The following is a 27,119-nucleotide window of genomic DNA, read 5'->3' on the forward strand; positions in this document are numbered from 1 at the left end:
GTGTTGTCTCTGTGGTTACTGTAAAAGTGTCCAGGTGTAGCCAATAATACATGGCTGGCTTGTAGGGCTCCACCTAGCCTGAGGCTACAAAACCTCCTCTATTTTCCAACGCCACTTGAGTTCTCAATGCTTCCAAGAAGAGGGCAATGAGGTGATGGGGCACATATAGAGTCTTGTGTTTGAGGAGCATGGCTTCCTTTACTTGGCTGGAGAGGACGCGGCCCCAGTTGTAAATTTTGCCATTACTCAGTCCGTGCATAAGGCGTAGCATCCATATTGCAATATCCGATGCTCGGCTTGCTGTTGTTAGCTTACTCTTCAGGATATCCATGACGCATCTCCACTCTGGTGAGCTAAGATAGGATTTCTTCAAGCCCCTTCCATTGCTATTCTGCCATAAATTGCCCCATTGCTCTTCTGTGAGTGTATCGCCATAGATGTGTTCCAGTAGCAACTTCTTTTCTTCTGTAGGCATTCTTGCTGACGGTTTCATAGCTGAATTGCTGCTACTGGGAATGCCGAAAACCTTGCTGAATTCCTTGGGTGCATAAGAAATGACCACTGTCTGTCCCAAATAGTCAATTACTGATCTATGCTTGTCCTGCTCATACCCATGGACCATGGCATGCAATATAGGCTCAAATTCTTTTAGGTTGAAGATGGGCATAAAAATGATTTTATCAACTTCTGCTTTCTTCAGTGAACTCTTTAGGCGGTGGTCCTCCTCATTGTTTTCCCACCACCTCCTGCACTCGCTTCCAAGCACTCCTTCAAACGTGACATTCTCCACATTCACCTGTTCTGATGCCCTCTCCTAGCTTTTCTTGCTGGTTCCTGGCATGGCCATTGCTTGCTTGTTAGAGGTACTGGCTTTGTAATTTATATCGTAACTTCCCGTTCTAGGGTTGTCGTGACTCCCTTTCACCATCTCGTGCATGTATATTGTTGTACCTGAGGGCTATGGACGTATACTCTGTGGTTGAGGTGTTGCGTACTTTAGGTGCCGCGTAAGCCGTAGCCTATTTTCGGGAAGCTGCGTACGCCGTAGCCGAATTCCGCCACCCTTCCGGCTGCTGGTTGCGACCATTGGTGGGTGTGTACGCCGTAGCCGAATTCCGCCACCCCTCCGGCTGCTGGTTGCGTACACTAGTGAGTGCGTACGCCATAGCTAATTTCCGCCACCCCTCCGGATGATGGTTGCGTACACTGATGGGTGCGTACGCTTCTCCCTTCGCGCCGCCTTCTGCCCCTTCGCATCACTGCTCTGTGTGTCGCCGACGCTGCGTCCTCGTTCCATGCCTCGGCTCTTCCCCATGCTGCATACACTCACCCCGCATACACTTCCCTTGCATACGCTCTCCTCCCCCCTGCGTACGCTCAACCCGCGTACACTTCCCCCGCGTACGCTCAGTCTGCGTGCAATGCGTCTCTGCACACCACGTCTCTCCCTTACGCCGCGTGTGGCCTTCGTTGCTCTGCTTCCTGCCTGCGTCCTTCTCCCCTTCCTTCCCTCGGTTGTGCGTACAGTGGTATGATTGATGTGCCGCCTTTTCTCCTTGTTACTCTCCTTCACTTTTTTTGTTTTAGCGTATACTAAGCGCTTCGTATATTTTTTCCTTGCTATCATTTTTAATGTTTTGGCTCTATTTTTTCATATTTTGCCTTGGCCTTTTATTTTTAAATATTTTTGCCTTGCGTTTTTTCTTATTCTTTTTCTCTCTCTGTCCTGTTCTCTCTTCGTTTTTTCTTTGTTCCACTTTACTCTACCTTCCCATATTTCTGTTTGGACTTTGTGGAAATCGGCTATTTTATTTTTTTCCATCACCATCACTTTGTCCTTGTGACCACCTATGGGTTCCACCATTTTAATGGCCACCATATTAATGGCTATGGACTCCCTTTCTTTGTAGATTTTTAGTTTTGATCCATTTACTTGATCCTTGATGGGATTGTCATTCAGGTTAGACAATTTAATAGCTCCATTTTTTCCCACCTCCCTTACTTTGTATGGTCCTAACCATCGAAGTCGAAATTTACCTGCTCGGAGTTCATTACGACCATTGTACTTGAGTACCAGCTGCCCCGGCAAGAACTTCATCCGCCTTAGATGTTTATCATGCCAAGCTTTTCTTCTATTCTGAGCCACTTCTATGGCCCATTGTGCCATTAGGCGGCGCTCATCTAATTTTTGCAAGGTCATGAGTCGTTCCTTTAGGCTTTCCTCATCCCCCCATCTGTTTTGTACCGCTATCCGCAAGGTTGGCACAGTGTATTCTGCCGGCATCACTGCCTCTTGTCCATACATAAGCTGAAAGGGAGTGTGTGTCGTTGTCGCCTTGTACGTTGTCCAGTAGGCCCACAATATTGCAAGCAATCGCTCTTCCCAATCCCCTTGCTCTAATCCACATGTCTTGTAGAGAATAGATACGACTACTTTGTTGGTGGACTCCACTTGGCCATTCGCCCTGGGATAGTATGGACTAGACAATGCATGAAAGATCTTGAATTCTGTTGTCATATTGCGTATCACTTGATTGACAAAGTGTACCCCTCTATCACTCGTGATTTCCAGGGGTATCCTGAACCGGGTCACAATGTGTTCATAGAGAAACTTGGTGGTGCTCAAGGCTGTGTTGTCGGGTAAAGCTCTGGCCTCGGCCCACTTAGTGAGGTATTTTGTAGCCACCACAATGTAGTGGCATCTATGCACCTTGCTCGTCCTAAGCGGTCCTACGAAATCCAGTCCCCATCTTTCGAACAATTCCTGTGGTTGGGACGGGAAAAGAGGCATGAAGTCTCGTTTGAGTGGCTTACCTGCCCTTTGGCATGTGTCGCAGTTGGTCACCCATTCCCTCGCATCCGCATAGAGTGTAGGCCACCAGAGCCCTGCTAGCAAGATTTTCCGTGCCGTGGTATCTGGCCCCATATGTCCTCCCGCTAGTCCTTCGTGAGATTCTCTTAGGACTCCAGAAATTTCTTCCTCAAGGACACATCTTCGCAGGATATCGTCCGGCCCCAGTTTATATAGGAGCCCATGGATCAATTGAAACGTGGTGCTTTTTAGTGCTAACTTCCTTCTCTCGCTTGGGGCCATGTCGCCTAGAAATGTTGCTGTAGAAAGATACTACCCGAGTTTCTCGTACCATGAAGGTAACACGGCTATCTTGAATAAATGGCCATCAGGGAAGTCTTCCCTCACTCCTCCTTCCGCTGGCTCCCCGGATTTTATTCTGGATAGGTGGTCAGCCATTACGTGACTTTTCCCTGGTCGCACCACGACATTGAAAGTGAATTCCTGAAGCAAGATCAACCATCGGCTTACCCTTCCTTGAATAACAGGTTTGTTCACCAGGTACATGAGTACTTGGTGATCCACGAACAATGTGAATGGTGTGGCTAAAAGATAATGGCGGAACTTTTGTACTGCATATACCATTCCCAAGGCTTCCCTTTCCGTGGTGCTATAATTTCTTTTTGCCTTTGACAGTAACCTACTAGCAAAATATATTGGGTGCTCCAAGCCTGAGGATCCAGGTTGCGTCAAGGTGGCTCCAATTGCAAAGTTAGAAGCGTCCACATGTACATGAAATTTATTCTCCCAATTCGGGTATGCCAAAATAGGTGCACTTACCAATCTGGTTTTGAGTTCTTCGAAGGCCTCGTTCTACTCCTTGTCCCATACAAATGGTTCCCCTTTCCTTGTTAGGCGTTCAAGTGGAAGGGACACTTCTGCAAATCCTTTAATGAACCATCGGTAGTACCCAACATGGCCAAGGAAGGATTTCATCCCTCTAACATCCGTTGGGTTATCCATGTCGAGGATAACTCTAATCTTATCTGGGTCTGTTTTTAACCCCACCTTACAGACTATGTGGCCGAGTAATCTCCCCTATGGCACTAGGAACCGACATTTCTTGGGATTGAGTGCAAGTCTTGCTCGTCGGCACCGGTCCATGCATTCCCCCAGTATCCTCAAATGGTTCTCCTTATCACTATATACTGACCAGTCGCCTAGAAAGGCCTTGAAGTTCCCCGTGGCCATTTTGTCAAAAATATGGAGTATGATCCTCTGGAAAGTGGTTGGAACATTGCATAGCCCAAATGGCATACGGTTGTACGCAAAAACTCCATCTTCTACAATAAATGTGGTTTTGAGTTTGTCCTCCTCTACGATGCTGATCTGGTTATAGCCGGAAAAGCCGTCCATGAAGGAGTAAATCTCATGCCCCGCTACCTCTTCGAGGATACTATCAGTAAATGGTATCGAGAATGGGTCCTTAATGGTTACAGCATTTAAGCTTTTGAAGTCCACGCAAATGCGAATCTGGTTTCCTTCCTTTTTCAGGGAAATAACAATGGGGGAAACCCATTCACTAGTTTGCACTCGGAAAATGATCCCAGCCTCTAGCATCTTTTCTATCTCTTCTTGCACCTTGGCCGCATAGTTCTTATTCATGCGATAGGGGCGTTTCCGCACAGGCCTTGCCCCCTCCATCAAAGGTATTCGATGTACGCATAGTTCTAGGGGTACTCCCCTTAGATCCTTATAAGTCCAAGCAAACACATCTTTATACTCCAAGAATATCTTAAATGCCGCCGTCTTTAGCACAGGGTCCCAGTCATCTCCAACCATTATTACTCTTGGGTCCTTTTCATCCCCCAGGTTGGTGCTCTGAACCTTTGGTTCCTCGTATTGTACCACCTCTTTATCAAATTGATGTGCCGGGGTTTTGTCTACCTCTACCCCTCCTTCCTCGTATTCAGCAAATTGTGGCGGGTAGGTGTCATCATTTTCCAACTCGAGGATTTCCAACACATTGCACTCTGGCTGGAAGATCTCATAGTCTTCCATCTGCCAGTAGCATAGTCCACTAAGAGAACTCGTCTCATCTTCTGAACAATTACCGAGGTGAGGAACCCCTTCTTCATTCGGCTCTATCTCGCCTTTTTCCCTTGCGGCATCCTCCTTCGAGCTAGAATCTGAGGCCACTTCTTGACTCACCTGCTGGTTCCGAAGGTCAATGACATATTTGTTCCCCTCACTTTCAATGGAAAGGGTATTTCTCTTCCAGTTGTGGTCTGCTTTGGCCGTGATAAGCCATCCCCTTCCCAAAAGTGCATCATATCCCTTCCGCTCCAACGATATGACCATGAAATCTAAAAAGAAGAGCTGTGTCCCGATAGTTACCTTTTGGCCCATAAGCGTGCCCAATGGTTTGATGCCATGCTGATCAGCTCCTACGAGGTGGAAGGCAAGTGGCCAAAGTGTCGGCTTCCCCAAGGTTTTCCATGTCTCCTCAGGTAGCACGTTTACAGCAGACCCACCGTCTACAATGGTGTTAGTAAGCCTGAACCCGAGAATCTCCATTTCTACTACGGCTGGTGTCCTGCCTACCCCTACTGGTCATCAACATAGGGTCATTGGTCTCCTTTGAGTGGTTCCTTTCTTCCATTTCCTCCCTGTGGCTCGGCGTCTTTCCCTCCTTCCTAGTCTCCTCCACTTGATTTATAGCTATCCGCAGTTGTGGTAGTGTCTGCAACAGATCCACTACGCGGACCGGCACGGTGGTTTGTAGCAGCTATTTCATTATGGTTGCTTCGGAATCGGTTCGTATGGTGTTGGTGGTTTTGTGGGATACTGGCTTTCTCCGTTCCTCACTCATTTCCCTTTCTACTTCCTTCTGTGCCTCTTTTAGTCTTTCCTTTTCTGTACTTGGGTCAGGGTATATTAGTTTCCTTGTATGGGATCGGGTAATGGCCAGTACTTCTGGTTCTGGCCGTACTACCTCCAGCATGTTCACGCCTTTCTGCTTTGGACATTCCGCATCTTCATGATTGCCCGGCCCACACCATTTGCAGAGTAGTCCTCCTTGTCCAACACCACTCTGGCAGTCGCGTGCAAAATGGCCCCATTCATTACATCATCGACATTGTATCATTGGTCTGCCTTTTGCATCGTATTGGATGCGACCCCGTGGGGTATTAATATTACTGTTGTTGTTACTCCCCCTCTGGCTGCTCCTGTAGCCGCCTGGTGATGCGTCTGAGTATGTGTTCTTGGAGGGTGTAGTGGGTGGTGTTGCCTGTTCTTGAGTATATAGTACCTAAGCACTCCTTGCCTTCAAGTTGTAGGGGCATTCCTTAGTAGCATGCCCCAACACTTGGCAGATGTCACAAAAATCTTTCTTTGGACAATTGGTTTTTGAGTGTCCCTCCAGTTTGCACTCTGTGCACCAGAGGTCCCTGCCCTCCCTACTTTCTTCCTTTTGAGTCTGCATTCCCCACATCATCCGTCTCATATCCTTCCAAAGTGCTTGTATCATTTGTGACTCCTCCTCGCTTTCCTGATCACTACTATCTTCATCGCTTGTGCGCTTCTTGCCCTTTGATGTCTTGTTCTCGCTTTCAATATCAATGGCTCTATTGTATGCCTCCATGAAAGTAGATGGAGGTACTACCTTCATCTTTTTCCGCAGGGATGGTTGCAGACCCTTGATGAACCATTGCTTCTTTAATCCGTCGGCCGGGGTATTGTCCATTTTGCCAATTAATTCTTTTAGTTTGTTGTAGTAGGACCGTACCATCTCACTCTTGCCCTGTTTGGTGTTGTATATTTCTACGACGATCTCGTCATCGTCCCGCAGTAGCCGAAACTCCTCCTCAAATGCCTTAGCAAGTTTTTTCCAGGTATCCTTCGAAGTGGTGGGTAGGTCCGTGTACCAGTCAATGGCAATTCCACCGAGGGTGGCTCTAATGCTTTCAGCCAGTTATCCTCATCATCCTCGCCATTGGCTTGCCATATGGTGACACAAGTTTTATAGTGGCGAGCGGGGTCCTCCGATCCTAGTCCATTGAATCTGGGAAGTTTTTTTTTGGGGGGTTATGTGCCATCTTCCTTGTACCCCCCGAGTTACTCTGGGAATTGTTGAATGACTCGATTGGTGTGGTTGTTTCTTCCCAATTATCACTAATGCCTATTGCCTCTAGGCTGTTGTGACTCCTGTCCCACTCTTGTGTATGTTGTCGAGAACCTTCCGCCAAGCTCCCTCTTTCTTCAACTATCCGGTAGAGTTTCAGGCGCCTCTCCAGTTGCTCCTAGATACGCAGGAATCTTCGCACTATGTCTTCTTGGTTCCCTTCTTGTTCCTCCAAGGCTTGTCGGCTTCGATCTTTGTTGAGTGTATTTGGCATTAATTATTGGAACTGCGGTGGTTTCGTCGTTGTGTGTAGTCCCTCTGCTCTTCTTCCCTTCGGTTCCTTTCTCTATATTGTTGAAGCACTTGCTGCCTCCGTTGCTCCCTCTGTGTGTTCTCTCGTTCCTCTTCACGTTCCACAAGTACATGTGCCAACAACCGCGGAAGGCTACCCAGGAGATCATGCACGGCCTGGTTCACGTTGAGTTCTGCCCGTACCGTACCAGCCGAGATAGAGCTCAGTTCCGCTTCTCGCTGTACGTACCGGTCCACGGAAACGTTCCACGCATGAATCAGGTCTTGTGTCAACTGATCCTCCCTGGTTACTTCCGTATTATCCTCTACGTCACTGTCTGTCACCAGGATGCTTTGGTCGGGACGACCCATTATACTTCCATCCCGCCAGCTTTCCCTCCTGAGACCTTCAAATTCGACTTAGGCAGCGGCGCCAGAATGTAAGTAGCCTAAGTGAGTTAGGTTGTAGTATCTAGAGCACCAATATCCAAATTATAACACCAGAGCATAGTACACATTAACACGGAATCAAGAACACACAATACAGCATACCACGATATATTCATGTAACACAGATTTCTCTATTATATTCCATTCCAATCCAATGTCTCCAAAATGTGCTACGAGTTTACAATATAAAGAGTTCGCGGTTGGTTAGGCCACCAACCGTCAGGGAACTAACTACCCATAGATATAACTTAATACTATTGTTTTCTTTTAAAGCATTACAAAAGCCTTATTTACTAATTAACTGGCTTACAATCATTACTAATATTAATAGGTGATGTTAATTGTAAGGTTCATTAATATTAGTTAATGAGTAATGGGTAATGGATAAGGTTCATTAATAAGTGATGTTAATTGAAGTCTAGTGGATATTTATACATATATTAATGTATAATATTCACTAGTCATTAAAAATAGGTAAAAGATATAATCTTGTTAATTGTTGTATACATAAGTTTGCATATTAAGAAGGATTATGAATACAAAGGTATTTTAAGAAATGTAATGCATATGTAAAAGATGGAAAATCATATATATATATATATATATATATTAATTAAGAATACATTAAGAATTCATGTTAACACAAGGGATAGTTTATGAATTGAAACTATTATGCAAATGTATGGCTTGGTTGACTAAAACTCAACCAAGAAGAGAAGGATCTGGTCAATTCCCCTTGAGGACTTGGATGATGGAGGCATCACCCAAGACAAGGAAAGGCAAGGGTCTTCCTTGGCTGGCTTGAGTATAAGAGGTTATACCCAAGACAGGACTCAAAGGTCAGGCTGATCCCCTCTGAGGACTTGGATGATGAAGGCATCACCCAAGGCAAGGAATAGACAAGGGTCTTCCTTGGATGGCTTGAGGTTACACCCAAGACAGGATTCAAACTCATCTTCGATTTCTTGGAGGGCTTGGGACCAAGGGGTTCCAAGAAGGCGGGCATCACGGCCGCCTAAGGACATACTTACGTATGGCATTGTATCCTTTTTATTAGATGGAAATTATGATTATGTTAATTAAGCATTGAAGTTAGATTGCAATTTAGATTACTTATATATATATATATATATATATATTTGTTATGTTCTAACAATCTGTTTTGCAGGTTAATGATCTCTAAATAGTAGGGACATTACAAGACACTACAGTGACAAGGAAAGTTGTTGCTCAGAAGATTCTCAGTCATTTGGAGCAAGGTTTTGAAGGTTTTCAAGAAGAGAAAGGGCAGATTTGAAAAGATAAATCGTAGCTTTATGTTTCCAGCTACAGCACTTAAGGGAATTGAAGCTTTTCCTGAGTGTTTGGAAAGGAAAGTCTAATACTGTAATTTTGCTGTTGCTGGAACTGTTCAAGAAGGAAACACAATTTCAGAACTTTTTCATGACTGAAAACAATTTACCTCGACTATCAATTAAAGGTTAGACTTTGGTATATTTCCATCATTACACTTCTTGTTATATTAGAAGCTTATTGCATGAATATTTCACTGATTTCAGTGATTATATGTTTGGCTCAAGTATTATTAATGCGTGTCAAGATTGGTTAAATTGATATTTTTTCTTCATATGTTTTAAGATTTTTATGCAAAGAACTATTCGATTTAAACCTTTCAAAACAAATATCAATAAGTCTGCAAAAATCCGAAACTAAGCAATTTGTTACAAGTTTGGAGGGAGAGAAAGATTGGGGCAGATTTGAGTGTGGGTTCTTTACAAAGGAATCAATGCAATCTTCATGAACCCTCATTCACACAGAATTTTCTGAGACAACATATTCAGAAATTTACACTTAAGGAATTCCTTGACAAGTGTTTGACAAATTTCCCAGAATAGAGAAGTCTAGAAAAAACAAGCTAATTAGATTGGAGATCTTTAAAAATTGGATGCAACAGAGAATTCCTTACATTGCTCATGCATGCAAACTGTATGACAAATTGTCTGAGGTAGAAGAGGTGCAAAAATTAGTACCAAAGCAGGGCTAGTTATTACATACACATACCCATACCCATACCCATACCCAATTCAGCAACTTAGACCCCCATTCATCCCTCCCATCATAGCTAATATCATTCCATATATTTCGAGAGAAAACCCTTGTTCTTCCAACCCCATCATCCTCTTGAAGGGGCAGCATTATCTCATCCTCTAATTCAATCCCAAAAATCAAATCAACATTTTGAATCCAAACTCTCTCTATGTATTGAAATATCTTTTAAATCCGATTAATCAATCAAACCAATCAGCCCTAACCTGTGATGCTTGGGGCATTTGAAATATCCCATCTTATAATGACTGATAACAAGGAATATTTTCTGCCCAATCTACATGTTATGCAACTTATGTGTCTTATGTGTTATGCTGTCCTGCTGTCTCAGAGTTTTTCAGACTGATATAAAGGTCTTCAAACATATACTTCTCATAAATTATCAGCCATAAAGCCTCCTAATATATTGGACAATTATTAAAAATGTATTTGCAATTGGATTAAAGAGTTCTATGCTACATTAGACACACTTACATTCACCAACAGCTTGCTGTCATTTTGACAAACAGTTGGCATGAGTCCTCAGACAAAAGTGAAATATGAATGCAACTTTATTTCTTTTCTTTCATTCAAAAGGATGTTCCATTAAGTCCTTACAAATGATAATACATTGCCCCAACTCAACCAATATTGACTCATAATTTTCTGAGTACAAAACAACCATGACTACACTCATTAACATCATCTAATATTCATTGGAAATTAACACCAAAATGAACCTGGTTGTGGTGCCTTGATGCAGAGATGAAGAAGCAATCAATATCCTATTTGTCGAGCCAACTCCATCAGCAAAATGAGATGATTCCTAAATCACCCCTGCTGTCCATGGAGGTCTGAATCATAAATGAAGTGTCAGCTGCTAGTCCTCACAGCTCCTCTCCCAAAATGTTAGCCCTTCCTTCACAAGTGTAGCATTGTCCATATAGATGAGATTTGATGCCAAATGGATGACTTATGAGTAAAATTGAAGGGTAGGGGCTGACTGCCACGATTTTGACTCAATCTGATATAGCCCTGATTACTCCACAATATCACCCTCAAATTTACTCAAGATGAATCACCTAATCCTTCCATAATTATTGCTGGCCTTGGTAGGAAGTTTTGATGACTTGTTGATGAAATCTGATCCAGATCGTGGGTATAAAGGGGTCTGATGCAACTTACTTCAGAACTGGTTTAGTCACCAAATCTTACTTGTTTCTCCTTCCAAATGCAATTAGAAGAGTCGCCTAATACCCACAATGCTATCACTGTCTTCCAAAGGAAGTTATGAGGCCTTAATGATGCAATGTGAACAAAATCATGGTTTGAAGAGATAAAACCGATTTGCCTCAGACCTGCAAATGTAACAGCTAACTTCCAATTTCACATCCAATGATCTTCTAATGAAATCGTCTCCTTACTTCAATCAAATCGGTGCTCTATGGGATTCAATCTGACAAATCTGAAAATATCATAAACCCCATCCACCATGGAAATGTATCAACTCAATATGCTCAATATGGAAGACTGAGTATCTTCCACTCTCAGCTGCAACCCCTCGGAAGGTCTTCCACTCCCTCAGTTATGCAATCTATGGGAGTTTTCGTTCCCAAAGACAATATTCTGCAGAAACCCCTTGGTTCCACAAGACCTAATCAATATCAAAATCAATTATCCAAGCTGCCATGAAGCTTTATCTACATCCCCCTTTATACTTTTTTTCCAAACCATCTCTAGAAGCTTCTAGAAGTGACATTATGATATGATATTTAATTAAGTCATTTTTATTAAATTAATTAAATATAAACTCATCTTTTAATTTTAATTTATTTGATAACTTTATAAATAATTAACTTAATATTATTAATTAAAATAATTAATTAAGTTATCCATGAAAAAATAATAATAATAATTTGGACTAACTAATTGAATTAATTAATTAATTCTTCTCCAAAAAGGGGACATTACAGCATTATCTCCCATTAATGTTTTTACACTCTATCCATATCTAGTTTCTTTGAAATGAGATTACTTCTTCTAGTCACAATGACATTTCAAAGAGTAGCAAAATGTGGGCACTGAAATCATGCATAAACTAATTTTTGTAATACAATATCATGTTAACATTTAACACACCACCTCTTAATCTATTCAATAACTAATCTCACCCTAAAGTGTTGCCAGTGTTATCATCGATGTCAACCTACAGCTTCTATGGTGTCATTGGTGATGTGTGTGGAACGATGATTGTCAATATATGGAGAGATTGTTGTCAGATGGATGTTGGTTGTAGATGCTCTATGTTGTAGATGTCCACCTTCTTGGTGTTCGATGTCTACACTCAGTATGATGAGTTGATACCAATGATGGGTTGATATTATGCTTGATGGAAAAGATGGTATAATTATGATCATATCATATTAAGATGAGGATTAGATGCATTAAGATGAGGAATATTGAGATGAAGATTAGAAGCATAACGATGATATCATACTCAAATGTGATTATGAAAAATTAAGATGAGGATTAGAAGCATGGCAATAAAGTGGATATGACTGTGATGATCTTGTGTATGCTATAGGATGATTGTTTATCATGTTCCCAAGACATTCTGGTCCTTGGAAAATTGATGGTGTAAGTAGTTGTAGGAACTTATGCTGAAGATAGTTTGGAAAAATTCTCCGCATTTGATGATATGGTCTTGCAGATTTGAATATAATATGTATGCTCTGTGGGCATTACATTCCTATCTTTTCAGGTCCTTGGTGTTGCAGCTGATATGATTGGTAATTGCAGATTGTTGGTAGTCCGGTTGTCTATCAGGATTGGTTCGGAAAATACTCTACGTTTCTCCACATCGATGTTTCTATTGCTGGGGCTTAGAGGACATGCTTATAATATTTGTGTTGTGTCTCAGGTCAAGTTTCAAGTGCTAAAGTGTTCTACAAAAGTTGATAATGATGATATGTTCATGATTGCAGTTTCTCGCCTTCCGGAATGAAGTGTTTTTAATCTGCTTGTGTTGCACTAGCATGTTTTTGATGTGACAGTGAGAAAGAAGTATTATGGAATATTGTTGGATGTTCAAGGAACATCCTTATGTGCTTCGCATGATGTTGGATGATTTGTTTGGTGTTGCATTGTGTTTGATCTTAACTATTCAAGGTAATTGTTGTGGTTTGGCTAACAGAGGTTGTTCTTCTGCTTGCGCTATGTCCTTAGGGGTCTATGTCAGCTTTGGAGATTGTGATAAGTTGTATTTGGGTCCTACTTTGGGTTGTGGGGAGCTGCATAGAGCTAATTCGTTTGGAAGAAATGTTTTTGGGCTGGCTGGTTATGCGCTACATGGTTTATCTATAAATTACCTTATTGTTGAGTTTGGAGGATGTGTGCTAGCATGCGTGATGTTTGGGACTGCTTAGAAAGATGTAAAATTATGTTTTAGGTCCTCTCTATCTCTTGGATTGGACCGTGTTCACCGCAATTATGTTTGGTGGCCGACTTGATAGGACTTATGCTTGTCCCCTTTTTTGGCCGACCTAATTTGTGTTTTGTGATGAAAAGGATGATATATATAGAAGATCAAATCAATGTGAATGTGTGGCATTAGTGTGTGGATCAGAGTACTTATATAATCATATCAATTGCAGAGTATGTGATGTGAAGTTAAGGCAAAGAAAGAGTGTGGTGAATGTTTTGAGGTTGGTAGTGTTATCAATAAAGCCTTGCACCCTCTGCTAAAGCTATGAACTTCAGCTGCCTATTGAAACATGGGAACACTTCGAGGTCGTGGGTAACCTAAAGACTGAAGTGGACCTCCAGAGTAAGCTGGTTCTTTTCAAATTCTTCACCTAAACTAACAATTTCTTCAGGGAAAAGAGTGAGGAGGAGAACATATGAAACTAAAATCTAAACCTAAGGTGATGCACCAAAATGATAATCTGAGATTCACAACAAATGACACACAATGAAGCCAGCAATGAAAGACTCTCCTACACAACCCAATAATTATAATCTTTGCATCAACAATTCATAAGGTTGTTAAAATTTACAGTCTTAAGAGGAAAAAACACTCTTTCTCACAACCTAAGACTGCTATTTCAGACACAAAGCTTATAACCTGCAAAATTATACTTCTGCATAAGATCCCCACATAAAAACACAGTTTTAAGGACAAAGAATGTCACAAAAAAAGCCTGTACTAACATTAAGGACACAATACCAGAAGAAAATGGGAAGGTATGAACTGATTATTACTGCAAAAAGGTGCTACAATGCTGTCAAACTCTTTGAAACTAAGTTACAAACTCCTTCCTTTCTACAGAGAGAACTCTAAAAATTACAATCTGCAAGAAGCAAAAGGTAAGAACCCTTGAAAAAGTGAAGTCCTGTAGTATATATGCTTTCCAAAAAGTAGATAATGAATACAATATTCCACCTCCTCTTGGGCGAGCAGACCCAAAAAATCCAGCTTTCAGGCCCTCAAACAGGTCTAAAAGGGAACACACTTGAACCAAAGTCAAGCCAACCCATACTGCAACCGAAAATAACGAGTTGGGCATGAATTCTTCGAGTGTTGGGTGCCGCCATGAGAGTCTCTTCTCCTCTATCGATTCTGGGCACATACTAGGCTGATTTTTGTCTAGCCGCCATGGGGTTTTCTCGAAAATACGGCAGGTATTTCCGCCATTAATGGCTACTTTTGGCGACCCTCTGTTTCTTACATAGCAGTTTGATTTTTTGCATGTAGCTAGTCTAAAAAACGTGAAAAATTACTGCTTTTTTGGGGTTGAAACTGCCTGAGGTTGTCACTGCACTTTTTGTAAGCTTGTACAATTGAGGCATGCGTCTTATTGTTCTTATCATAACTTGTAAGTATTTAGAAGAAACTTGAAAGGCTGTCACTTTTTGATATACACTCAAGTGAAAACCCAAACATTTGAATAAACTGTTGTTCTTCAACTATTCTCTGTATAATGCCCATTCATGAGTGCTTGAGGTGTATCCCTAGACATGGCTTCCTTCCATATCTCTGTCATGAATTCACTGTGACTGCTCTTTAAAGATTTTGGCTATTTTGATAGTGATGACTGTCATATAAAAAATATGAACTGTCCCTTACTTTTCATTCTTATTAAAGACTCACAAAGATATGATTGTCTTTATTCTCATTAAGGAGCAGTGCCTATACCTTTGATTAAAATCCTACGATGCTCTCTTGTGTGCACAGTCATGATCACATACAGGGCTGCTAATATTATCACTGTTATTGCTCCATCTGACCGCTACAAATCTGCAAACTGATCACTGTTATTGCTCCATCTGACCGCTACAAATCTGCAAACTGATCACTGTTTTGATCTGAGACAAGGCTCTACGAATAAGGGGCCTTTGTCAATGCACAGGTTGTGTGTTTAGAATATCTCAGTTGATGACACTCTTATCACTGCTTTTCTTGAAAATGGATTCCTCTCTTGACTGAAACATATCACTGTTATGGCTTTTCACACGTCAGCATGCTGAGCTCAACCCTTGTGGGAGCCCATTTTACCCCACATGCTTAAATAATTACATTGAATGAAGTAATCAGTAGTGAAAGCTCACTTGTATCAGCATATTGAACAAACTGTTAGAAATAATATGCCTATGAATGATGATTTTATTGATGCTCGTGGACACCTAAAATATGCATCTCCTTTAAGTGCACATCAAGACTGATTTAACATGTATAAGTGAATGCTCATGTATAGTGTATGCCCTTTCATTGCTTAGAAAACAGTTCTAACTCATTGCTTATTGAATCATGTAGGAAAAAGGGGCACTAAGGACCTGGGAAGCAATGAAGAGTAGGACGCCACCAGCAGATTTATGGATCAGCCAACAAGCGCCAGTCATTCAGGCAATGACTGGTCACCCTCTAGACATGCATTTTTAGCATTTACTTATTCATGTATGATTTAGCTTTCATGTTCATTATGCATATCGAATGAACATGGTCAGTCTCACGGCTTATTGTGTGAGACATGCATTCTATCATTTTAATAAAGATTACATTCTTTCCGAAAGACTTGCCTAATCTTTCTATGCTTCGTACATTATATCAATGAAATGCTTTTACTTTGCAATCTTTGCTTTCTGCATTCATTTGAGGTTATGTCATTTGTAATGAAATGCAACATAGAGAGGCCATTAAATACCACTTGCTCAAAACTTAGTGGCTCTACCTGATTGAGCCTGTAGGTGAAAATCTAGTAACAGGTAGCTTGAGACAAGGATTAAAGGGCAGCTTCATGCCTGGAGATGTTGGAGGTAGTATGATTAAAGCTTATTCATCTTGATTCATATATTCACATACGTTGCTCGGAGATAGTGAGTCTCCCTAGCAAGTTCTTTGTATCTTGCCTTGAGGTAATGAGTCTTAGCCTGCACGTCCCTTGTATCTTACCCTAGGGTGGTGCACCTCAGCCCGCAAGAGCTTACGAGAGTAGTGAGCTTCCCTAGCAGTGTGCCTAAAACAAATATTGTAATCTTATTCATATATTGTGAGTTAACTCTCACCGTGGTTTTCCTCGTTTTCCATGTAAATCTAGTGTCTCTTGTGCATGATGTTCATTATTTTATCTTTCATTGTTGTTGATAAGATTAAGAATAAATTAATATTGATTTGTGGTATAAAGTTTGAGTAATTGTGCAAATTGATTCACCCCCCCCTCTCAGTCTTGGGGTGTGTTTAACAATTGGTATTGGAGTTGAGTTGCTCTAGAAGAAGCTTATCTACTTGAGGAAGGTTCGGGATGGCACAAGATGGATCTTGCAAGATACCTAGGTTTGATGGTACGAATCAGACCTTTTGGAAGCTAAGGATGGATCATATTTGAGCTCTATGGGGTTTGGAATCTAGAACTATGTTGTCGATGGTTATACTGCTCCATCTACTCCGGATGAGATTAGACTACATGAGAACAATGGCAAAGCAAGGAATGCAATCATAGGTGGTTTGGCAGATTCAAAACTTACGAAGGTGATGCACTGCAAGTCTACTAAAAATGTCTAGGAGAATCTTAGCAATATCTATGAGGGAGACAACAAAGTAAGATACATCAAGTTGTAGAATTTCAAAAGAAAATTTTAGAATCTAAGAATGTCAGAAGAGGAAAACATTGACAACTATATACATTGGGTGATAGAAGTTGTAAATGGAATCAAAGGTATTTGTGGAAAGTTGTATGAAGATGAAGTAGCGAAAAAGGTACTTAGATCTCTTCCCAAATCTTATAGTTCAAAAGTATTTTTTATTGAAGAATGCAAGGATTTAGACAAATATATTATGGATCAACTATATGGTGCCCTCACTACCTTTGAGATGAAAGAATTTAAATTAGATAACCCTAAGAAGGAAACTACATTCAAATCTAGTAAGAAAGTGCAAGATGATGTAGATCAAGATGTTGAACTTGATGTTGAAGAAGCAAACTTTGTGAGAAGATTGAAGAAAGGCATTGGCAAATACAAAGGTAAGTTACCCTTCAAATGTTTCAATTGTGGAAGAATTGGCCATCATGCATCTAAATTTACTTTTAAAGAAGACAACAATAGAAGAGGAAATGATAGAAATAAAAGATAAAACAGAAGAGATAATCCTAAAAGAAGTTCTTATTCCAAATAAAGTAGTCATTCATCTGAAGATGAGGATTATGATGATTCAAATGATGAAACATTGTTTATGGCTGTGAAAGTTGATAATGATGAACAGTGTATTGACTCCGTTTCCCTACATACTAATGAACATAATGAAAGACATTGATTGTTTGGACTGCTCTTCATGCAAAAGAAGAACCAAATGCTGATCATTGATTGTGTGGTTGCCAGTGGGTGTTCCAATCACATGACCGGTAATAGAAGAAAGTTCATCAATGTTAATAAGTGAAATGGTGGATCAATTGAGTTTGGTGGTGAAGAGTTTGCTAAGATTTGTGGCTAACAAACCATTACCATTGATGGAACGAACAAGGCAGAGAATGTTCTTTATGTTAAAGAATTGAAACATAATCTTCTCAGAGTCAGTTAGATGTGTAGTAAAGGATACAAACTTACATTTCATGAAAAAAGGCTGTGAAATTAGAAAAGGTAGCTCAGGAAGATTGATTGCAGAAGGAACAAGGACTGATAGAAATGTTTATCATTTAAAGGAAGCTAAAGATAGCAGCTATATGATGGCTCAGAGTAGTGAATCTTGGCTATGGCACAAGAGGATGGGACACGCCAATTTTGACAACATGGTGAAGATCAGTTCTACAAATGTAGTAAGGGATATGCCAAAGATTATCAAGCCTATAAACACATTGTGCAAGGAATGTCAGATGGGAAAGCAGACAAAGACAAGATTCAAGAACAAGGAGTATTGTACTACAAAACTTTTGGACTTTATACATACTAATCTTTGTAGACCTACTAGGTCAAGAAGACTAAATGGTTAAAGGTACTTTACGCTGCTTTTTGATGATTGTTCTAGAATGAAATGGGTTACTGTAATGTCCCAACTTCGCAAATCTAAAAAAAAACACGTAAACAATGATTTTTAATGATTGATTAACTCATCTAGGGTATAATTTGTCTAAATTCATTTGAGTTTATTTGTTATCAATAAGTCAATTCCATATTTAATTCCTAGTGGGATAAAAGGGTTAAGCTACCTTAGGATGCCCGTAGCGCTTATCAGGCCCAAGGACGGTACACACCCCCTTGGCCCTCCTGCCAGAAGCCCTTTGTCAACTGCAGTGGGTGGTCTACCTGGCAGAGGCCTAGTTCCTGCTATCCCTGTTGCCTAATTCCTCATCTACCCCACTCGGTTTAAATATGTAATTGTTTTATTCATAATTCAGTAGTAACGCATATTATATCTATTAGCATTTAATTGCATAATGTTGTTATTTCCTTAATCAGGAGTTGTGGTTTATTAATCAGTTCATTTATTAAACTATTTACTAACTTGTTCATTCATGATAATTTATTCATATTGTGCAATCATATATATATATATATATATATATATATTTATTATTTTTATATTAACCTTAACATTTGTCTACCATTTATATAATATATAATGCATTTAATGAAAACCCTATACAATTATTTAACCTTCAACTTTCTATATATATATATATATATTTTTAATTATATTAACTTTATCATTTATCTAGATTCATATGTTACGATATAAATTAAGTAACAATTAAATTTAAAAGAGAAATAACAAAATATAACAAAGAGGGAACCTGTTATCTCCTCTGCGTCTCCCGTGCCCTATCTTCCGTGACCTCCGCTATGGTCTTTCCGCGCTCAATCCTCCTCGGTCCCCTTTTTCCCCTTCCTCCCTTTCGGCTCGCATCTTTATACCTGCGGGGGAGGCGTTTGACGTGGCTAACTCCACGGGACGCGTCTGCTGGTGGTGAGCGGTGGGGAGGCGTTTTGACGTGGCTCCTTCTTCCAGTCGCTACCCTCGTGGACGCCCCTGTTTAAAACGATGCCTGCCGTTTCCATGCTGCGTCCTTTCTTAACATAGGTTTTGATCATACTTGTTAATAAAATGACTTTTAGATTTGGTGCGATAGTGTTAATATCGTAGTTTATGTTTTGTTCCATTATTATTATATAATGAATATAATGTTTATATTAATATGATAGTTTATTTTGTTTTGTATGTTTGTTATATTATTTTATGTGTTAATATTTTATGATAAAGATTATTTAATATTTAACATTATTTAATTAATTAAAAATATGATCAATAGATATAAGGAGTTATTATTAATTAAGTTACAATTATATTGAAAAATGGAAATGTTTTATTTACAAAAATGTAGGATCATGACAGTGCTCCCCACTCAAAATTGCTTGTCCTCAAGCAATCTGGGGTTAAGATGACTAAGTATTCTGTTATGGTTCTCCTTCTTAATTCTCTTTCTCGCTTATCAAGGATGAGTTCAGGTTCCAAAATCAACTTCCCTTCGTTATCAATTGGGGGTAGCTCGGTACAAGGGGAAATGTGTAAACCCAAAACCTTTTTTAGTCGGGATACATGAAATACATTGTGTATTTTACTGTGATCTGGTAGCTCCAATTCATAGGCCACTTCACCTATCTTTCTTAAAATCTTATAAGGACCATAGAATCATGGTTTCAATTTCTCAGCTCCACTGATTTTAATGGATGACTGCTTATAAGGTTGGAGTCTCAAAAATACCAAGTCTCCTACTTCAAACGATCTTTCAATCCTTTTTTTGTCCGCATAAAGTTTCTGTTGGTTCTGTGCTTGGTGAAGATTATCTTTAAGGGCATTCATGATATCTGTGTTCTGTTGGAGGAAATCTTTTGCACCTGGTACATTACTTTTTGATCGGATGAGATCCCCAAATGATGTTGCTTCATATCCGTAGAGGGCTTTAAAGGGACTCATTCGAATTGACATATGATGGGTTGTGTTGTAACAATACTCTCCAAGATGTAGCCATTTTACCCAAGCATTCTGCTGACCTGAAACATAATTCCTTAGATAACCTTCTATCCATTTGTTTACGATTTCCGTTTGCCCATCGGTCTGTGGATATAACTGGTACTTGGTGTTAACTCTGTCCCTGCTAGTTTGAATAGTTCTTGCCAAAATATGCTAAGAAATCGTCTATCTCTGTCACTCACAATATTCTTGGGTAAACCGTGTAACTTGAAGATTTCCTTAAAAAAGATGTCGGCTACATGTGAGGCTCCGAAACTTGAAGGAATGGCCATAAAATGTGCATACTTTGTTAATCTGTCTACTACTACAAAAATGCAATCTTTATTCTGTACCTTTGGGAGTCCTGTTATGAAGTCCATTGATATACTCTCCCACTTCTGATTTGGGATGGGTAGTGGTTGGAGTAATCCTGAAGGGAAAGTGTGTTCTTCTTTATTTCTTTGACACACCATGCACTCTTGGGTGTGCCTCAGTACATCCTCCTTCAGCCCCTTCCATGAAAACCTTTCTCTAATCTGTTTGTAGGTCTTATAATACCCTTGATGACATGCTAAAGGAAGGTCATGATAGGTCCTTATAATGTCTTTTTTTATATTTGACCCTGATGGAACATAGATTCTGTTTTTGTAGAGGATGAGGTCATCAATTACCCGGTAATTCTCATCTATTTCTTTTCCCTCTAGAATGTTGCTAGAGAATTTGTCTTTGGCATATTCGGTACTTAGAGCGGCTTTCCAATCTATAGATAGGACTGATAAAGACCCCAAGTAAGGTTTCCTTGAGAGAGCATCTGCCACAACATTATATTTCCCTTTCATATATTCTATGTCGAAATTATATGCCTGAAGTTTACTTACCCATTTTTGTTGTCTATCATTCAAATCTTTTTGGTTGAGAAAGAACTTCAAGCTGTTATGATCAGTTTTAACTATAAACTTCCCACAGATCAGGTATTGTCTGAACTTCTCTAATGCATGCATAATAGCCAGCATTTCTTTATCATAAACTGAATAAGTCTTTTCTGTGTCTCTAAGTTTCCTGCTTTCGAAAGCTATGGGATGTTTCTTTTGCATTAAGACAGCTCCAATGCCTTCTCCTGAGGCATCACAATAAAGCTCAAAGGGTGTTGAAAAGTCCGGAATTGCTAAGACTGGGCAAGAACTCATTACCTCTTTAAGTTTTTCAAATGCGGATTGGGCTTCATCTAACCATAAGAATGCTCCCTTCTTAGTTAAATTGGTTAAGGGAGAAGTTAGCTTTGAAAATCCTTTAACAAATCTTCTATAATAACTGCATAGACCTAGGAAACCTCTGAGATGAGTGAGGGTTCTGGGCTGTGGCCAATTTTTGATGGCTTCAATTTTTTCTTCATCCACCTTAACTCCATGGGTGCTGATCTTATGACCAAGATACAAAATTTCTTCCATCCCAAACTCACATTTTGACATTTTGGCAAAAAGAGAATGTTGTTCAAGTAGGCTCAAAATTTCATCTATATGTTTCAAGTGTGCTTCCCAAGTTTTGCTGTAAATCAATATATCATCAAAAAATACTAACAGGAACTTTCTTAATTGTCCCCTAAAGATGTGGTTCATGCATGACTGGAAAGTGGCAGGGGCATTTGTAAGGCCGAATGGAAGGACCAAAAACTCAAAGTTGCCATAGTGGCATCGGAAAGCTGTTTTGGGAACATCTTCCTTCCTCAATCTTATTTGATGGTATCCTGATCTCAAATCTATTTTTGAAAAGTATACTGCTCCATGTAATTCATCTATAAGTTCGTCCACCCTAGGGATAGGGTATCGGTTCTTTATAGTCTTCTTATTGAGTGCTCTATAATCAATGCACATCCGCATGGTCCCATCCTTCTTTTTTACCAATACAACAGAGGAGGCGAAAGGACTGGAGCTAGGTTGAATGTGCCCCATTTCTAGAAGCTCTTTGATAGCTTTCTCAATTTCTTCCTTATAGCCCCTTGGATGGCGATAAGGGGTGGTGATTACTGGTTTTGCACCTTCTTCAAGTTCAATAGTGTGTTCAAATCCTCTCTTGGGTGGCAGTCCTTTTGGGATGTCCTCAAACACTTTTTTATGTTTTTTAATAATGGGTTTAATATCAACATGAATGGCTTTCCCTTGGTTTGAATTTTTGTCTAGTACCATGCATTGGGCAGCCCACTCTCCTTGGCTACGTCTAAAAATTCTTTCCATCTTTTTGGAAGTTACCATTCTGGTTGTGCCATCATGCAACCCTTGGATTAGTACTTCCTGTCCATTGTGAGTGAAACATAACTCCAATTTGGGGTGATCGAGGTAGAATCTTCCCAAGGAATGTATCCAAGGAATTCCTAGGATTACATCTGAATCCCCTAACTCTACCACATAAAAATCTTCTTTGGTAGGGTGTTTCCCTAATGTTATGTTTAATTGAGGGATCTTTTTGTTACATGAGGAAGTGGATCCGTCTGCAAGAGCTACTTGGAAACCCTTAAACTCTTGTGTTGTCAGCTTCAACCTTTTTACCAAGCTTTTATCAATAAAGTTGTGGGTAGCCCCGCTATCCAAGAGTGCAATTACTCTCTGCCCTTTGATCGCACTTTTGATTCTGAATGGATGGTGTTTCGAAGCTACGGAAATTGCGGCTAATGATACTTGCACATCTTCAGTAATTTTTTCTCTTTTGCTTGGGGGTTCATTGAGTTCTTCTTCTTCATCACTAGATAAGGCTTCCAAGTTGTGGGCTTGGCTCTTCCTCCCACATATGTGACCCGGTTGCCACTTTTCTTTGCACTTAAAGCATAGACTTTTTTTCTTAAGCATATCTCTTTCATTTCCCTCTTTGCAACTATGACCATATTCCCACTTCTCATGACAATGGTAACATACGTTCTTTCTCTTAAGCTCTTCCCTTTCTTTAAAGGTGTTTCCCTTCCTAGGCCATTCTTTAGTATGTGTATTTTTAGTGAATGTTTTGGAGGGTTTCTCCCAAGTTGAAGTGTCTTCTAGGCCCAAAGCTTTATCTATGGCATCGTCTAGGGTAGGGGGTTTTAATGCTCTCATCAATCCTTTAATGGAGTCTTTGAGTCCCTCCACAAAAAGATAGGTGAGCCTGTCCTCATCCACTCCTGAGACCCTTACGGAAATTTTTTGAAATTCAGTTATGTATTCCTCCACTGTTCCCCTTTGTCTTAAGAGGGTTAATTCTTTGAAATCTTTTTGTGGGTGTTTCCTCTCAAATCTCTTAATGAGTTTCTGAGTGAACTCGTCATATGTTGTTATGCCATCATGACCTTGTGTGAGGGTGCCATGATACCACCACTCATGGGCTAAACCTTCTAGGTGTAAAATGGCAAATTGGACTGCATCGTCTTCTGTCATGGGGCTGAGATTTAAGTATGTATTAAGTTTTTGTATCCATGCTTGGGCTGATATTTTTCCGGAGCCATCAAAGTTAGGTATTGATAGTTTATTTACTTTGTGTTTTAGATCCTTGCTGAATGGTTTTCTCCTAGGGGTCTCATTTTTCTTTGCTTCACAAAACTCCCTAAAAGATACAATCTCTCTTACTTCTGGCCCTAATCTAGCATAGGCCATGGCTATTTCTTTTGTGTTATTCATGGAGGAGTTATTTGTTTCTTCCCTATTATTTCCCTCTCTAGGTAGGAAATTGGGTTTTTGTATCCTGGAGCTAGAAGATGTATTATGAGTGTTTTCAGAATGGTTAGAGTTTTCTTCTCTGCCATTGGAATGATTTCTAAGAGTATTCATGGTGGTATTCATATCTTGTAAGGCTTGAAGCAAAGCCTGACTTGTTTTTTCATTTTGCTCCATTAGAGCTTGAGTTTTTCTATCATTGTTTTCCATGAATGTTCTAAGTTCATTTTCCAATGGTTCACCCATGTGGTTACTACTTCCTCTGGTTCTCCTTTGATAAGTTTGCATTAACAACCCTTAACAGGATGGCAGAATCAGGCTCTGATACCAATTGTAATGTCCCAACTTCGCAAATCTAAAAAAAAACACGTAAACAATGATTTTTAATGATTGATTAACTCATCTAGGGTATAATTTGTCTAAATTCATTTGAGTTTATTTGTTATCAATAAGTCAATTCCATATTTAATTCCTAGTGGGATAAAAGGGTTAAGCTACCTTAGGATGCCCGTAGCGCTTATCAGGCCCAAGGACAGTACACACCCCCTTGGCCCTCCTGCCAGAAGCCCTTTGTCAATTGCAGTGGGTGGTCTACCTGGCAGAGGCCTAGTTCCTGCTATCCCTGTTGCCTAATTCCTCATCTACCCCACTCGGTTTAAATATGTAATTGCTTTATTCATAATTCAGTAGTAACGCATATTATATCTATTAGCCTTTAATTGCATAATGTTGTTATTTCCTTAATCAAGAGTTGTGATTTATTAATCAGTTCATTTATTAAACTATTTACTAACTTGTTCATTCATGATAATTTATTCATATTGTGCAATCATATATATATATATATATATTTATTATTTTTATATTAACCTTAACATTTGTCTACCATTTATATAATATATAATGCATTTAATGAAAACCCTATACAATTATTTAACCTTCAACTTTCTATATATATATATATATATTTTTAATTATATTAACTTTATCATTTATCTAGATTCATATGTTACGATATAAATTAAGTAACAATTAAATTTAAAAGAGAAATAACAAAATATAACAAAGAGGGAACCTGTTATCTCCTCTGCGTCTCCCGTGCCCTATCTTCCGTGACCTCCGCTATGGTCTTTCCGCGCTCAATCCTCCTCGGTCCCCTTTTTCCCCTTCCTCCCTTTCGGCTCGCATCTTTATACCTGCGGGGGAGGCGTTTGACATGGCTAACTCCACGGGACACGTCTGCTGGTGGTGAGCGGTGGGGAGGCGTTTTGACGTGGCTCCTCCTTCCAGTCGCTACCCTCGTGGACACCCCTGTTTAAAACGATGCCTGCCGTTTCCATGCTGCGTCCTTTCTTAACATAGGTTTTGATCATACTTGTTAATAAAATGACTTTTAGATTTGGTGCGATAGTGTTAATATCGTAGTTTATGTTTTGTTCCATTATTATTATATAGTGAATATAATGTTTATATTAATATGATAGTTTATTTTGTTTTGTATGTTTGTTATATTATTTTATGTGTTAATATTTTATGATAAAGATTATTTAATATTTAACATTATTTAATTAATTAAAAATATGATCAATAGATATAAAGAGTTATTATTAATTAAGTTACAATAATATTGAAAAATGGAAATGTTTTATTTACAAAAATGTAGGATCATGACAGTTACTTTTTTAAGAGAAAAATCAGAAGCCCTAGATAAGTTTAAAGCGTTTAAATCTATGGTTGAGAATGAAATAGATGCCAAGATCAAATACTTAAGGTCTAATAGAGGAGGTGAATTTACATCAAATGAGTTTGAAAAGTTTTGTGAAGATCATGGTATTAGGAGACATTTATCTACTCCTCAGACCCCTTAGCAGAATGAGGTTGTTGAAAAGAAAAGAACAGTTCAAGAAATGGCTAGGACAATGTTGAAGGATGTTAATTTGCCTTGCGTGTATTGGAAAGAAGTCGTGCTTACTTCTGTCTATATTCTTAACAAAGTGCAAGTGAGGGTCAACAATTCTAAGACCCCTTTTGAGCTACGCTATGGAAGACTTATTACTATCAAGTATTTCAAAATCTTTGGAAGCAAGTGTTACATCAAAAGAAATGAAGAAGATCTTGGAAATTTTGACTCAAGAACTAATGAAGGAACCTTCCTTGGGTACTCAACAAGAAGCAAGGCTTACAAGAGACTCAAGAAGATGGTTGAAAGCACAAAAGTCAGAGTAGATGAAGATTGGAATCAAACTACACAAGAACCTAAGGACTATGGATCAAAAGGTACTCCCTGCATTGTAGAAGAGGATGACGAAAAGGAAGAAAAGGAAACAGAGGAGAAGGATTCAGAGAAAATCCCTAAGTCTCCAACAAAGTATGTTCAAAAGAACCATTCAGAAGATCAGATCATTGGTGATAATAATGAAGGTGTGCAAACTAGAAGAAGACTTGCCAAGGCAAGTGAGAAGGTAAATCTTTGCCTTTTATCAAAGGAAGAACCAAAGCTTTTTTTGATGCCAACAAGGATGAAGGACAACTGAAGGCAATGAATGAAGAGCTTGATTAGATTGAGAAAAATCAGACATGGGAACTAGTCCCTAGACCAACAGAAAAGAATGTTATAGGAACAAAGTGGGTGTTTTGGAACAAACAAAATGAAGTAACAAGGAACAAAGCTAGGTTGGTTTGTGTTGACGTGTTTTTTAGGACTACGTCTAAAACAGAATAAAGTTTACCAACGGTCAGTCTATTCTCTCTTGATCAAAGCTATACCGTATGCTAAGATTGCAAGAAAGTTCAGACAGCTAACTCCAAGGTTCCTTTAATCCTGGACGTGACTCAGTCAGTTAATGAGTTTGCTGATAACCCAAGGGGCCTTATGCATTCACTTGAAGAGGATAATAAATTTGTGGAAGTTCAAGGATTTGATATGAATGATTTAGCTGTGAAAACAATGTTTTTGTGGGACTTTTTGATTTGGAATATGCTGAAAGTAAATGGGGAAAGGGTTCAGAGAACTAAGCTAAGTCTAATCTAGGCCTAAGAACAAGGAGACCGGAGCACTCACGCAAAATCTAACCACACTTCGTTTTTCTAGTAGAGCACACCTATGCGAAGGCGGTGCAATCTTCAGGGGGTGTGTAAAGGTTTTTCAAATCACTAATGGAGACCATCAAATCGAGGCAATTAGAATGTTTCTTACATTTACAA

General features: G+C 39.6%; 1 protein-coding gene across 1 annotated transcript in view; it reads right to left on the reverse strand.

Moving 5' to 3' along the window:
- The window catches only part of LOC131875486 (protein TAB2 homolog, chloroplastic-like), a 92,308-nt gene that overhangs the window by 53,851 nt on the left and 11,338 nt on the right, over nt 1-27,119 (reverse strand). The gene's annotated exons all lie outside the window — the stretch shown is intronic.

The sequence above is a fragment of the Cryptomeria japonica genome, chromosome 4 (genome assembly GCF_030272615.1).
Source record: "Cryptomeria japonica chromosome 4, Sugi_1.0, whole genome shotgun sequence".
In the NCBI taxonomy this organism is placed as follows: domain Eukaryota; kingdom Viridiplantae; phylum Streptophyta; class Pinopsida; order Cupressales; family Cupressaceae; genus Cryptomeria; species Cryptomeria japonica.